Genomic DNA, 13301 nt, shown 5'->3' with positions numbered 1-13301 from the left:
TTAATCATGCCATCCGAGTTACCAAATGCTTGGTTCCAGTGTGAAAGCTGCAGTACCGGAATTTACTGACATCCTTTATTGCTTGTTATATCCTCCCTGCCTCAGGACATTTGTATCGGCTTTTCTTACTACATGACGTTTTTCTTCAGTCCCTCAAGTGGGTCCCTCTGGCCCTTCTTTCGGTCTTGATTTAATTGTTACCACGTTGGGGACGTTCCTTCATGACCTTAGTTAAAATAGCTCCATCTGTCTTCAGTCCATCCCTTCCTATTCTTCAGTACCTGACATGGGGCATGTGCTTGTTTGTTTATTCATTGTCCGTCTCTCCCCTGGAGTAGGACTGGGTTTGGCTCATTCACTGCTGTGCCCCCAGAGCCAGAATAATTCTTGGTGTATTATAAGTGCTCAATAAATATGCGACAATGGGAGAAATAAACTACTAATAATAGCAATAGCAATAATAATAAAATCTTCCCAAATACTCTCATCCAGAAAAAACAAAAAACACACCATCACATTGTTCCACATATACTTCTACAAAAACAGCATAGAAATTTTGGTGCTATTTTAAGAGAGTTTTAACTTAAATTTTATTTAAATTGAACAGGAGAAAAAAATGAAAATAAAAAAGGTGAAATTTCCAATGGAGTATTTTTACTGTAAGAGTACATTACGTCATCAAGGATTCCCCTGAAGAGATTAAGAAAAGCATGAAGAAGTTGGAGTCACTGTCATTTTTTTAAAAAATGGCACTTGGAGTTTAAGTTTCTGTCCTGAAAGATTAGTGTTCTCATAATTTCTCCCACTTTCCCCATTTTTGTTGATATTATTTTGTTTATAATGTCCATGGTTTTGTTTCTCTTCGGTGTCTGTGATTCCTACAATTGTGAAGTGTTTGTTGGTGTGAAATGGAGTCGCTGTCTACCATCAGTCCTTTCTAATGGGCTCGTCCATTCCCCAGGTATTATTTACATTTTGATGAAACTCCTATTTGACTGGATTTCACCTGCAAGTTGATTTTCCAGGTTTACCCATAGGTGGCGCTATAGCATTGCTGTTAAGAGGGAAATTTCCAATGTCACCACCTGGGGTTAACATCTCAGCTTTTACTAGCTGTGTGACCTTGGGAAAGTTACTTACTTTCTCTGTATCTTAGTTTCTTTATTTGAAAAATGGGGATGATAATAAAACCTGCATGGGTCCGTGGTATGGGCTAAATGAGGCAATTCACGCTCTTCACACAGTGCAGGGCACACAGTAAGCCCCTTACTCAACCCTGGAGAGAGATCATGTTCTTTTCAGTGTTGTCTGCCCCTGAAATCTCTCACCCTGACTACCTGTGGAGACCCACAGATCGCATATTCTTCCTTCCTGAGACCTCACACTTAAAATCACACAAATACTGTGGTTTCCTTATGCCCAGCTCCCTCCAAGGACTTATGAGTTCAAAGTCTATGATCTCAGGCATGGATGGCCATGGCAGTGACTGACAGGAGGTAGGGGGGACGGCACCCAGCGGAGGGAGGCCCTGGGAGGTCAGGCCAGGTGCTGCTGACCCACGTGGGAGTCATTGTCATGAGCCAGCCGCCCAGGAGAGGGTCTGTAGCTACAGTCGCAGTCACAGCCGGCCTGTGTCTGACAAGCTTATTTCCACAGTTGGATGTGATTTGCCTTCATGCTGATATACCTCCTGCCAAGGTGCATGCTGCTCGCTCAGATGTTGGTCACATGCTGATCATCGTTTAACCTTTATTCATCGAGCACCCCACGGTACATAATCATCTCCGGCCCTCAGAGGAGGAGACCCAGGGCGTCAGTGCAGAACACAAGGACCTGCTCCCTGTGAGCTCCTTCTCTGGTGTCAATGTAAACAGAAAGTTCCTGGTGAAACTGATTTGTACCCAGAACTGGCATTTTAAATTTCCAGCAAATAAGAAAAATGGAAGAAAAGAAATAAAAAAAATATTTTTTATTGACTTCAGAGATGAAGGGAAAGGGACAGAAAGATAAAAAACATCAATGATGAGAGGAAATCATTGATCAGCTGCCTCCTGCACGCCCCACACTGGGGATCAAGCCCACAACCTGGCATGTGCCCTGACCAGGAATCGAATCCTGACCTCCTGGTTCATAGGTCAACATTCAACCTCTGAGCCATGCCAGCTGGGCTGGGAGACAGTTTTTAAAATATATTTCTACTTTAGGAATTTTGATCAAGTCTTCTTTTATTTTCTTACTGTTATGCTTATACTTGGGGCATTTCTCCATTACCTACCTCTTGACATAAATATGTTTAAGCTCATCTATTTCATAAGTGGATCAGAGAGGTCAGGGACTAAGAAGAGTAAAATCATAAAAAAGATTTTCAAATTTCCCTAGGGAACCCCTGCACCTATTCATAAGTGAAATTTGGCATATTGAATTTAATTTGTATTTTTTAAATCTGTGCAATCATTTTTAAGCTTTGACATTATGGTGGCTCGATAAAAATAAGTTAGAATGATTTATATATTCTGCTTAAATAGTATTAGAATTAAATATTTCTATTTAATTCATGAGCTTTTAAAAAGTAATCTCTTTTATTCTAAAGAGAATTTGTAATTTATTTTTTCCCAAAGACCTAGTTCTTGGATGTACTTATCAATTTTTCTCAAGGGGACTTTTAAAACATATTAATTACTAGAGGCCCTGGTCATGTACCAGTGAGGTCCCTCAGCCTAGCCTGTGGGGATTGGGCTGAAACTGGCTCTCTGACATCCCCTGAGGGGGTCCTAGATTACAAGAGAGTAGTTCTTGGGGTGATGCACTCCGGAATTGGGCTCCCTCCTCTCTGGTTCCGGATGTGTCACCTGAGAACCGCAGCCTATGGATATTATCTTCTTCAGTCTGGGAATCAAAAACTCAGTCAAGGGAGATGATATAGACAGAATAGACTGAAGTGCATTCTGGGAGGTCCTTTCATTTTAGATCATCAGAAAGCCAGGTGAGTGGACCTCATGGCCTTGACTTTCTGTTCAGCACTGAGTTGGACTTGGGCATTGTGTCCTCAGCTTACACTGAGGAATGTCTTGAAGAAATCAGAGTTTTGTAGGGGTATTACTGAAGATATTTTATTCTATATTACACAGTGTCTTCCTAGGTAAGATTTTTTTTTCTTATGGAGTCTGGAAAGGAGAGAGGGAGGTGGGGAGAGAGAGATAAACATCAATGTGTGAGAGAGAAACATAAATTGGTTGCCTCCCATACACACCCTGGCCCGGGATTGAACCTGAAACCCAGGTATATGCCCTTAACCAGGAATTGAAGCCGTGACCCTTTGGTCAAGGGCTGATGCTCTAACCACTGAAATACTCAGGCCAGGGCTAAATGAGATCTTTCATTTAGACCTGTACTGTCCACATGTGGCTACTGAGCATTTAAAATATGGCTAGTGTGACTGAGGGAATAAATTTTATTTAATTTTTAATCAATTTAAATTTAAAAAATGAATACTCAGCAATTCAAAAATGTTTAAGTTTATTGGAACAACTTGGGTATGTGAATCTACTTTCTCAACTATACATTTCATGAAATCTGAGTATAGAGTATTTCTGATGAAATTTAGAGCCTCTATTAAGCTGTGTTGTGAGTGTAAGATACACATTATATTTTGATGATTTAGTATGCAAAATAAAAATCTCATTGGTAGTTTTATATATTGCGTTGAAATGATAATATCTTGGATGTATTGCATTAAATAAAATGTAACTAAAATTAATGTCTTTTTAAAAACCTTTTAAAATGTGGTTATTAGAAATTTTAAAATTACATATGTGGCTCACATTAGATTTTATTAGGCAGCTCTGGCATAGGCTAAAATTCCAGAAAAAAAATCTGTTTCTTCTAAGAAATTTGTATGTATTTTTTGTTTTGTTTTCTCAAAGGAAATATGGATATTGTAGTCAAATTAATTTATCTTAAAGTGTAAATTCTTGATTATCATAATCTCACAGCTCAACTTTTGGCTTAGTATTATTTCCTCTAAGATCTTATCACTTTCATGGAATCATTTAATTTTTCCTCCGGTCTTATCTTCCTGCTGTGTCTGTGTTTGTTCTTGCTGTGGTTTAATTTGGTTTACATTTGCCTAATTGATCATGTTGTGTGTGTTCTTGTGAGCAACACCAAACCATAGTACGGAGAGCCCAAACTTCCCTGTGAAGTTCGAGCTTAAACACAGCAGGACACGGACAGTGGTCTGATGAAACCCTTACATTTGAAAGGAAAATGACAGAAATACAAGGGATTGGTGTTTCGAGGGCCCAAAGCTCCATCTAATTCAGTGGTTCCCAACGTGGGGCACATGCCACACAGGGGTGCAGTTTGATTTTTATGGGGGGCAATTCGAGAATGAGTTAACAGTAAATTTTTTGCATTTCTTATGGTACTAGGAGCCGCATATACAGTATAAAAATGTATATTGTGACATATTTATGCGTTTCAGTTATCTATTATATGTTTTGAAACATTATTTGCTATTTTTTCATATCACTTCATATTATTATTAGTTAACAATTTCTTAGTGATTTCTTCCTCAGTACTTCAACTGTCCTTTAATTCTTTTATTTTTCTCTTTCATGGATGCCATGTTCTTTGGAAGCTTGTTTAAACCAAGTTAATGGCCTTTTAGACTTCCTCCACATGAATAGGAGTTCACTTTTTAAAAAAATATATTTTATTGATTTTTTGCAGAGAGGAAGGGAGAGGGATAGAGAGTTAGAAACATCGATGAGAGAGAAACATCGATCAGCTGCCTCCTGCACACCCGCTACTGGGGATGTACCCGCAACCAAGGTACATGCCCTTGACCAGAATCGAACCTGGGGCCTTTCAGTCTGCAGGCCGATGCTCTATCCACTGAGCCAAACCAGTTAGGGCAGGAGTTCACTTTTTTAATAATAAGAATTATATGTCACAGGGAGGGCCATCAGGATTTTAGAGATGCTTAGGTGGGGCATGGCCAAAAAATGGTTGGGAACCACTGGTCTAGTTCAACACAAGTCTTCTATTTTTGAAAGCCACTCAGGCCTGTGGCTAGAAATCTCTCCCCAAGTGTTTTTAAGAGGACCCAGCCTTTCACTAATTGAATGTCACCACTTAAGTGATAATGTCAGTGTTGCTGAATGTTATCATAGGGAGATGATTTCCTGCTGCTGGATAATGCTGAGGCGAATCTGAAGAACAGGAGTGCAGCACGAGAGATGTTGATAATATGGCCACACGATGCCACCATGATAGATCGGCTGGTACATGGAGTGTAAAGTGTTTCAGTCCTTTTTACTATGAAACCCAGCTGAGTGGCTCACTATAATGACTGTATTTTGGGTTATATTGAAAGATCAGCTGGTCCTATAAACCCTGGGCATTCACAAAAACTTTCTTGTTTTCTGTTGTATTCTAGCACTTGCCTTTCCCAGTGAAGTGCCTTGATAAATTTCGTAAAACCTTCTTGGATCCCATCTTTTCATCCATGAAATGGAGGTGATGTCATGGCTGCTGTGAAGTCATGTGTGAGGAGAATTTGGGGTACTCAAAGTCACGTCATTCTCTCCCCTTCCTGTCTTGCCCCCCATTATGTTCCAGGCCACCATTTGCTATGTGGGGACATGAATTTCCTGACTACTCCCACCTCCCCTGACGTCCACCTCCACCATCATTTCCTGAGCAGCTGAAATCTATCGAGTGTTTCTTCTGTGCCAGGCACTTTACTCTTATGTTCTCTCACCAGCTTTGGACCAGATGACAATATCAGGTCTTAGGGAGGTTCATATCTTGGCTGGGAAAATTATTATTCCTTCTCATAGTTGCAAAGAAATAAAGCCGAGATTCACAAGCATCCTGTCTGACTCCAAACTGTTTGACCCTTTCATCACATACATTAGGAGCCGTAGCTTGTTGTGGTCAGTGCTCCGAAACATTGATTACTGAAACATTGGTTACTGAAACATTGATTACTGAGCTGACACTTCAGGGTAATTCCTCTAAAAAATGTTTGCCTGCATTCAGGGGGTAGCCGCTCTGTGATTGGTGGGGACCAATCTGGCATGAGGCTCAGCTTGCTTCTTCCTGGTGAGGACTGCAGAGAGAAGGAAGGGCGTGCCATTTTATGCGATAAATTTTTGTTGTTGTTAATCCTCACCTGAAGATATTTTTCCATTGATTTTTTAGTGAAAGTGGGTGGAAGGGAGAGAGACAGAGAGAGAGAGAAACATTGATGTGAGAGAGACACATCTATTGATTGTCTTCTGTACATGCTCCTGGCCAGGGCCAGGGATAAAGCCTGCAACCAAGGTACGTGCCCTTGACAGGAATAGAATCCAGGACCCTTAAGTCTGCAGGCTGACGCTCTATCCCCTGAGCCAAACTGACCAGGGCAAGATAAATTTTTTATTTAGAAAGTGGCACATACATTAGCTAACTTTATTATAAACACAAAATACCTCAATCAGAGTGAGGGTTAAACATTATAACCTATTCAAGCTCAACTCTAGGGCTTAGTTTGTAAAGTAACTAACATATGCTCCTCTCTTTAAATATTAGTTTAAATACAAAGACAAAAGACTTCTCTGGAGTCTTCCCTGTCCAGTGAGCATAGGATTGTTGGTTCATGAACTGGCCTCTGGCAGAGGGCAAGGAGAGACTAAAAAAGAATGCAGGCTGCTCCAGATGGTAGGTGGCAGGTTTAGTAAGCAAGGGAGCTTACCTATGATACTTGTCTTGGGTGACCACAAGCCCAGATCCCTGACCTGCTCTGCTAGCATCTTAGAAGTTTATATGAGGCCTTGCCAGGGTTCAGCCACAGATATGGTCCAAAGGTCTCCACAACACACTGCTCTCTCAAGGCTGCGTCCTTGACAGTGGCTCTGGCTGTGGGAATGGTGGGCAGAATGTACATTCCAAGGACGGGGAGGGAGTGAAGACCCTGGGATTGCTTGGGTCCAGGTTGAGGGTCAATAGTGGTCGCATTCTCTTGATGACCTACTCCAACAGTGGTGTTAGCATCTATTATAGGCAAGTATGTTATAGAGTAAGCCCCTCTTCCGATGCACATCTTCCATCTTTTGGGAATCAAAATTTAAATGGTCAGACTAAAGCAGAAAAAACCACACTAAACCAAAAATGGATGCAAGAAACATCATTTTATTGGGCTCTAGATTTTATTTCTTTCCTTCAGTTTGTCTCCTTCCAAATGTATGACTTCTTTCTAAAGAGGAAAGACCTAATTCTTGCTAGTTATTTTGAGAACATATAAAGTTTATTCCAATAGACATAGTAAAGTTCATTTATTTATTCACTCATCAGAAAATGTGTACTGATCACTCTGTTTAAATAAATGATAAACTTCATAGGTATGAACCATGTCCTGCTTTAGGCACTGGAGAATGAGCAGATATTAGAGCTTTTCTGTAAATTAGGTTTTGATGGAGGAGAGTATAAGTGAGCATGATGAGGTAAGAGGTGGACAGGAAGAGTCTAAAGAGCATGATGGAGTCATAGAGAAGGAACAGATGTTGGAGGGACAGATGGGGACACACCAAAAACACACTCTTTTCTTCCAGCTGCCTCACATATAACAGATATTCAAAAAGTAATTGTTGAAAACGCAAATGAATTTTGTTAAGAGTTGGTTCCTTTCCAAAAAAATGCACCCCAAACAAGCCTTATCATCAAACTGCTTCCCAGTCCCGTTGACGGTATCATGCGGAGATCATGGTGAAGCTGAGACACTTGAAGACCCTCTCTCCTGGGTGGCGTTGAATATCATGGTCAAAGATAAATGAAAAGTGAGGTTGAGAGGATCCTTAAGAGGCTCCTTTGTAAAAACTACAAGCATAAATGTCAGTTTGACTTGCCTTATGTTGTAAATCTTGCCTGTGGTTTTAAAATTTAGAGGTCCATGTATAAAGCAGGGAGAAGTAAGTCTGAGTAGGGCCTGCTCACAGCTGGGGCAGCAAAATCAAAGGTATTGCTTCCTGCATCACATTCTGCAAAATGCTCGCTAACATGTGTGCACGGCTCTGTTGTTTTCAGAGTTTTCCTTTATAGCCTTTTCTTGTTCATTGTCATGTGGAATGTGTAAGGTAAGATATGTTGAGCTTAAAAGTCTCATCAGGGATTACTAGGCCATTTTTTAATCACTCACTATCTTATTTGAAGTAAGTCAATGTTTTGTCATTTTGAGAAGACATTTAAGAGTTTAAATATATGTTCTTACTTAGTACAATTGCCACGTTATTGCTTGGGGCAAGTTGATGTAAAATATTTAAATAGAAACAGCAGATTAATCCCCAAAAGGAAAAATAACATTTTGCTATAAACCATTTTCCCCACAAACCTTGGAGTGAAATTCTTGTGGTGTTTCTATTCTCCTCTCGGTTCCTGAATGAATTTAGATTAGACTCATAACTTGGTTTTTGTCATTTCATTAGATAGTCTCGCTTGAGCTAAGTTGCATGCCCTTTCTTCATGGAGAAACTTTACAAAAGGAAATAATTTCTGGTTGAGCGTCATGATGCTGTGTTTCACATGGGACAGAGCAGAGGAGGAGTGATGAAGGATGTTATATGTAAGACCACAGGGATTTATGGAGGCCCACAGAAGATGGGTCACCATGGTGATAGGCTTTCACTCATTAGAAAAAACTCACTCAAATTTGTTTAAGTTGGGGAGAGCAACATTCGTTGATTTATTTTTTCTTAAAAAAATCTTTTTTATTATGGTAAAATATATCATAAAATGTATCATTTAAACTATTTTTAAGCCCACAATTCAGTGGCATTAATTATATTCACGATGTGGTGTAGCCATCACTACCATTTCTAAAACCTTCTCACCACGCCTCCCCTCAAACAGACATTCTGTAACCATTAAGCAATAACTCCTCATCTTCCCCTACCCCCCATCCCTTGGTAACCTCTAGTCTACTTTCTATGTCTATTAATTTGCCTATTCTAGATATTTCATGTAAGAAGATCCACACAATATTTTTCCTTCTTTGGCTGGCTTATTTCACTTTGCATAATGTTTTCAAGGTTCACCCATGTTGTGTGATGTACTGGAACTTCATTCCTTTTGATGGCTGAATGATATTCCATTGTATGTGTATATCACATTTTATTTCTCTATTCATCTGTTGATGGACACTTGTTTGTTCCAAACAACTTGGGTTATTTCTACCTTTTGGCTGGTGTGAATGATGCTGCAGTGAACGTTGGCACACAACTACACTTGAGTTTCTCTTTTTAATTCTTCTGGGTACATGACTAGGAGTGAAATTGCTGAGTCATATGAAATTCTGTTTATCTTTTTGAGGAACCACCAAACTGTTTCCATAGCAGTTTCCACCAGCAGTGTGCCAGGATTCTGATTTCTCCACATCCTCATCAACACTTGCTACTTTCTTTTTTTGTTTGTTTTTCTCTAGCCATTCTAGCAGGTATGAAGTAATATCTCACTGTGGTTTTGATCTGTATTTCCTAATGACTAATGGTGCTGAGCAAATTTTCATGTGCTTACAGCCATTTGTATATCTTGTTTTGAAAAATGTCTATTCAAGTCTTTTGCCCTGCTTTTTTTTTTTGTCTTTGTTGTTGGGTTGCGGGGTTCTTTATATGTTCTGGAGTTAAACCTTTATGAGGTATGTAGTTTGTAAATACTTTTTACCATTTTGTTTATTTTCACTATCTTGATAATTTCATTTGATGTGCTGAAGTTGTTTTTTATTTTTGTGAAGTCTAATTTATCTTCTTTTTCTTTTGCTCTTACTTTTGCTTTTATATCTTGGAATCCAAGATCATGCAGAATTATCCCTGTGCTGTCTTCTAAGACCTTTATAATTTTAGCTTCTATATTTAGGCTGTTGATCCATTTTGAATTAATTTTTGTATATGGTGTGAGGTAGGGATTCAACTTAATTCTTTTGCATGTGGAAATCTAGTTGTCCCTACTCACTGATTCTTTCAGCACAAATATTTTTCTCATCAGTGTCTTCAAAATTTTGAGAATTCAATTTAGATAACAGAGAAAAAGTAAGACAAAATAAACTCCTCACTGACTCACACTTTAAGGGTTAACTCTACTTCTGACGTCTGTTCCAGAGAGGAGCAGCATCCACAAACTATCTTTTCTTCATAGCCCTGAAAAGTGCTCTTCCTTCTTTGAGGAGACTTATGTGTGACAGCTTATTATGGAACTAGGAATCTTATGGACAACTTGAAATAGAGATTTTTCAGTGCCCTTTAGGGTTAGATTGTTACCTGTACAGTTCCTTCATAATGTCAGAAGTAAGCTTGACCCAGCTGTTTGGGAGCTGCTGATATCATGAGGTTATTTTAGCAACCAGAAGATAATCAATATCTGGACACCAGTTGATGGGTTTGAGGAGAGATGCCTCTGGCAGAATCTCAGTTCCATTTTGATTTTGACAGCTCAGGGCCCATAACTTGTGTATGTTCATCTTTCAACAATTTTTTTTTCTCAGTGAAATATGTGGCTTTTCTTTTTTTGCTAGTAAATTTTCCTTAATAAAGGGTTGGTTATAGTTCCTATAGGGAAGTTGCAACTTTCTCCACTCATTGTATTTCAGTAAAATATAATGAGCATCTATTATGGGTTAAGTGTTCTGCCAGGTATTGGGAATCCCATAAAGAATAAGAAACTATTCCAGCCCCAAGGCAACTTAACAATGCAGTGAGGGAGATAGGTACCTATGTAGTCAAGCATACACAATTATCGAAGACTGAATACAGTACTTTTCAGAAGTACAAGAACTGTGAGATTTTATAGGGATGGTTTTCAGACCCAAAATGCCATAGTTCAGATACTGTCTCTGCAAATCACTGTGTGTGGGAGAGCTGGTTACTTAAACTCTCTGAGCCTTGGTTTCCCATTTGTAAAATGGGAGTAATTGCATCTAACTCAGAGGGTTGTTATAAGATAGTAGCGATACAGAGATATAATAGGTGAATGTTCCTGGTGGGCACAGAGTAATCACTCAAGAACTAATGTTTATAGAGTGTCCCAGGCAATCTCAGTCTCTCTACATAACGACCTCAAACAATCTGTGAGACAGCTATTAACCCCATTTCTGTCAAATGAAATGGAGACTTAATGAAGATTAAATTGTTTTCACCAAACCCCATAACTAGCCAAGAGTGTTGTTGGAATCTGAAGATAAGAAGTTTATTCACAGACCTTACACTCCTAACCACTTTTTCAAGGGAACAAGTAATGTCTCATGGTCACACACTTGAAAGAATGATTATTTAGGGTTGGGGTAATCATGGAAGGCTTCCTGGAGGAATTAGACCTTGAGCCTGGCCTTGAGGTATAATAGAAAACCTTTATCTCCTCTCTCTCTCTCTCTCTCTCTCTCTCTCTCTCTCTGTCTCTGTCTCTCTCTCCCCCCTCTGGCTTAAACACATTGTGTTAACACTACATGGATAGAGAACAGTATTTTGATTTTTTAAATGCCCCAGGGTTATCTGCCAGCTTCCTCCTGATATTTATTAAACCTGATGCGGCTGTATTTCTCTAACCATCACATTTCGCTGTTTCATACTGTGAGCGACAGCGTCTCCCACAAGGGCTCTGGTGCAGAGGAGCACACAGGGCCACAGTCCAGGGCTGTCGCTCAGGGTTAGGGCTTTCATCACCTTTGGCAGCATGTGAAAATCGTAGGTTAAAAGGGGGCAGAAGTTGAATTTGCTGTTTTGAGGCTAGCCCTGGTTGTTTAGTAAATTCTCTTGATAACAAAGAGCTGTCATATAAGCCCCCCACATTTTGTAATCTGATAAAACGACAGTTTAGGATGCTCAGGTGAGAACCCTGCCACACTATACTGTAAGTCCCTCTGTTTACGTGTTGGTAATACACGCAGCCCATGATTACGGGAATTGGCCCAATTTGTACCCACTACGATGTTGTGAGCATATTCTTCTAACATGATTGACAGCACACACTGTATCAAGATCTCTTTATTCCCTGTATTAAAATAATATGAACTGTGAGAAGATGAAAGCCTCATTTACATAACCTGAGATAAAGAAGGTGAAATATTGTAATTATCCTTTCAAAGGCAAGTTTTCACTGCTATTTAAATTAACCTTCGCAAAGAGCAAGTTAACCCCAAGGAGAGCTCTTGTCCCATAAAATCTACTTGTGAAATCGGGGCAGTTTATAAACTGGTTGGTCAATTAGCTATTTGCTATTGAGATGCAGACTGAGAGCTGAAAATGATGACAGCGAATTAGGGATTGCTGTGCTGCTGTAGGGCATTTTCATCTTTTTCTCTGATAATGTTCCATTTTTATTTGGGTTAAATGACAAGATTATTACAACTGGCCATGCTTTCTTGATTTTTTTCAAAGTAGTGAGATGGAAAGAACAATGATCTGGAGTCGGAAAATGTGGGTTTCAGTCTGAGCTCTGCCACCCACTAATTCTATGAGCACATGAGACTCATTTTACTCCTAAGGTTCAGTTTGTTTGAATTCCAATGGTCTATGATATCTACCCACTGTGAAAGGCTAGGATTCTAAAAGAAAGCTCACGGTGCCTACCAGAGAAATATATAGTTACAGTGATATTTTAAAATTCACTATGTCACAAATCCTTCATGTCTAACATTAAGTTTTTTAAAATATATTTTTATTGATTTCAGAGAGGAAGGGAGACGGGAAGAGAGATAGAAACATCAATGATGAGAGAGAATCATTGATTGGCTGCCTCCTGCATGCCCTCTACTGGGGATGGAGCCCACAACCTGGGCATATGCTCTGACCAGGAATTGAAATGTGACCTCTTGGTTCATAGGTTGACACTCAACCACTGAACCACACCAGCTGGGCTAACATTAATTAAAAAAACAAAACAAAAACCAACCCTGAAGTTTCTGAGTTACATAAAAATCAGAATGTTCTAATGGTTGTTTTCATTAGAAAAAACAGAGAACAAGGAAGCCATAGCTTGTCTGATGCTTTGAATCTCATTACCAATTCAATAAAATATTAAAATAAAAATGAGGTTGTTTTTTTTAACCACAAATCACAGTTTCATCATTTGGGGCTTTAAAAGAAAAAAGAATTCAAAAGATTCTTGCTTTGGTTATGCATTGCTGTCTATTTTAAGCCCAAAGTTAGTGGCTTAAAATTGCAACATTGATTATTTCATGGTTGCCATGGGTCATAATCTGGTGTGACTTAATAGGGTATCTCTGGTTCAGGCTGTGTGGTTGAAGTCACACTGTTGCCGAAGCTGTGGTT

This window comes from Myotis lucifugus, unplaced genomic scaffold (genome assembly GCF_000147115.1).
Source record: "Myotis lucifugus unplaced genomic scaffold, Myoluc2.0 scaffold_112, whole genome shotgun sequence".
In the NCBI taxonomy this organism is placed as follows: domain Eukaryota; kingdom Metazoa; phylum Chordata; class Mammalia; order Chiroptera; family Vespertilionidae; genus Myotis; species Myotis lucifugus.
The sequence above is the reverse complement of the archived record's forward strand: the minus strand, read 5'-3'. Positions refer to the sequence as shown.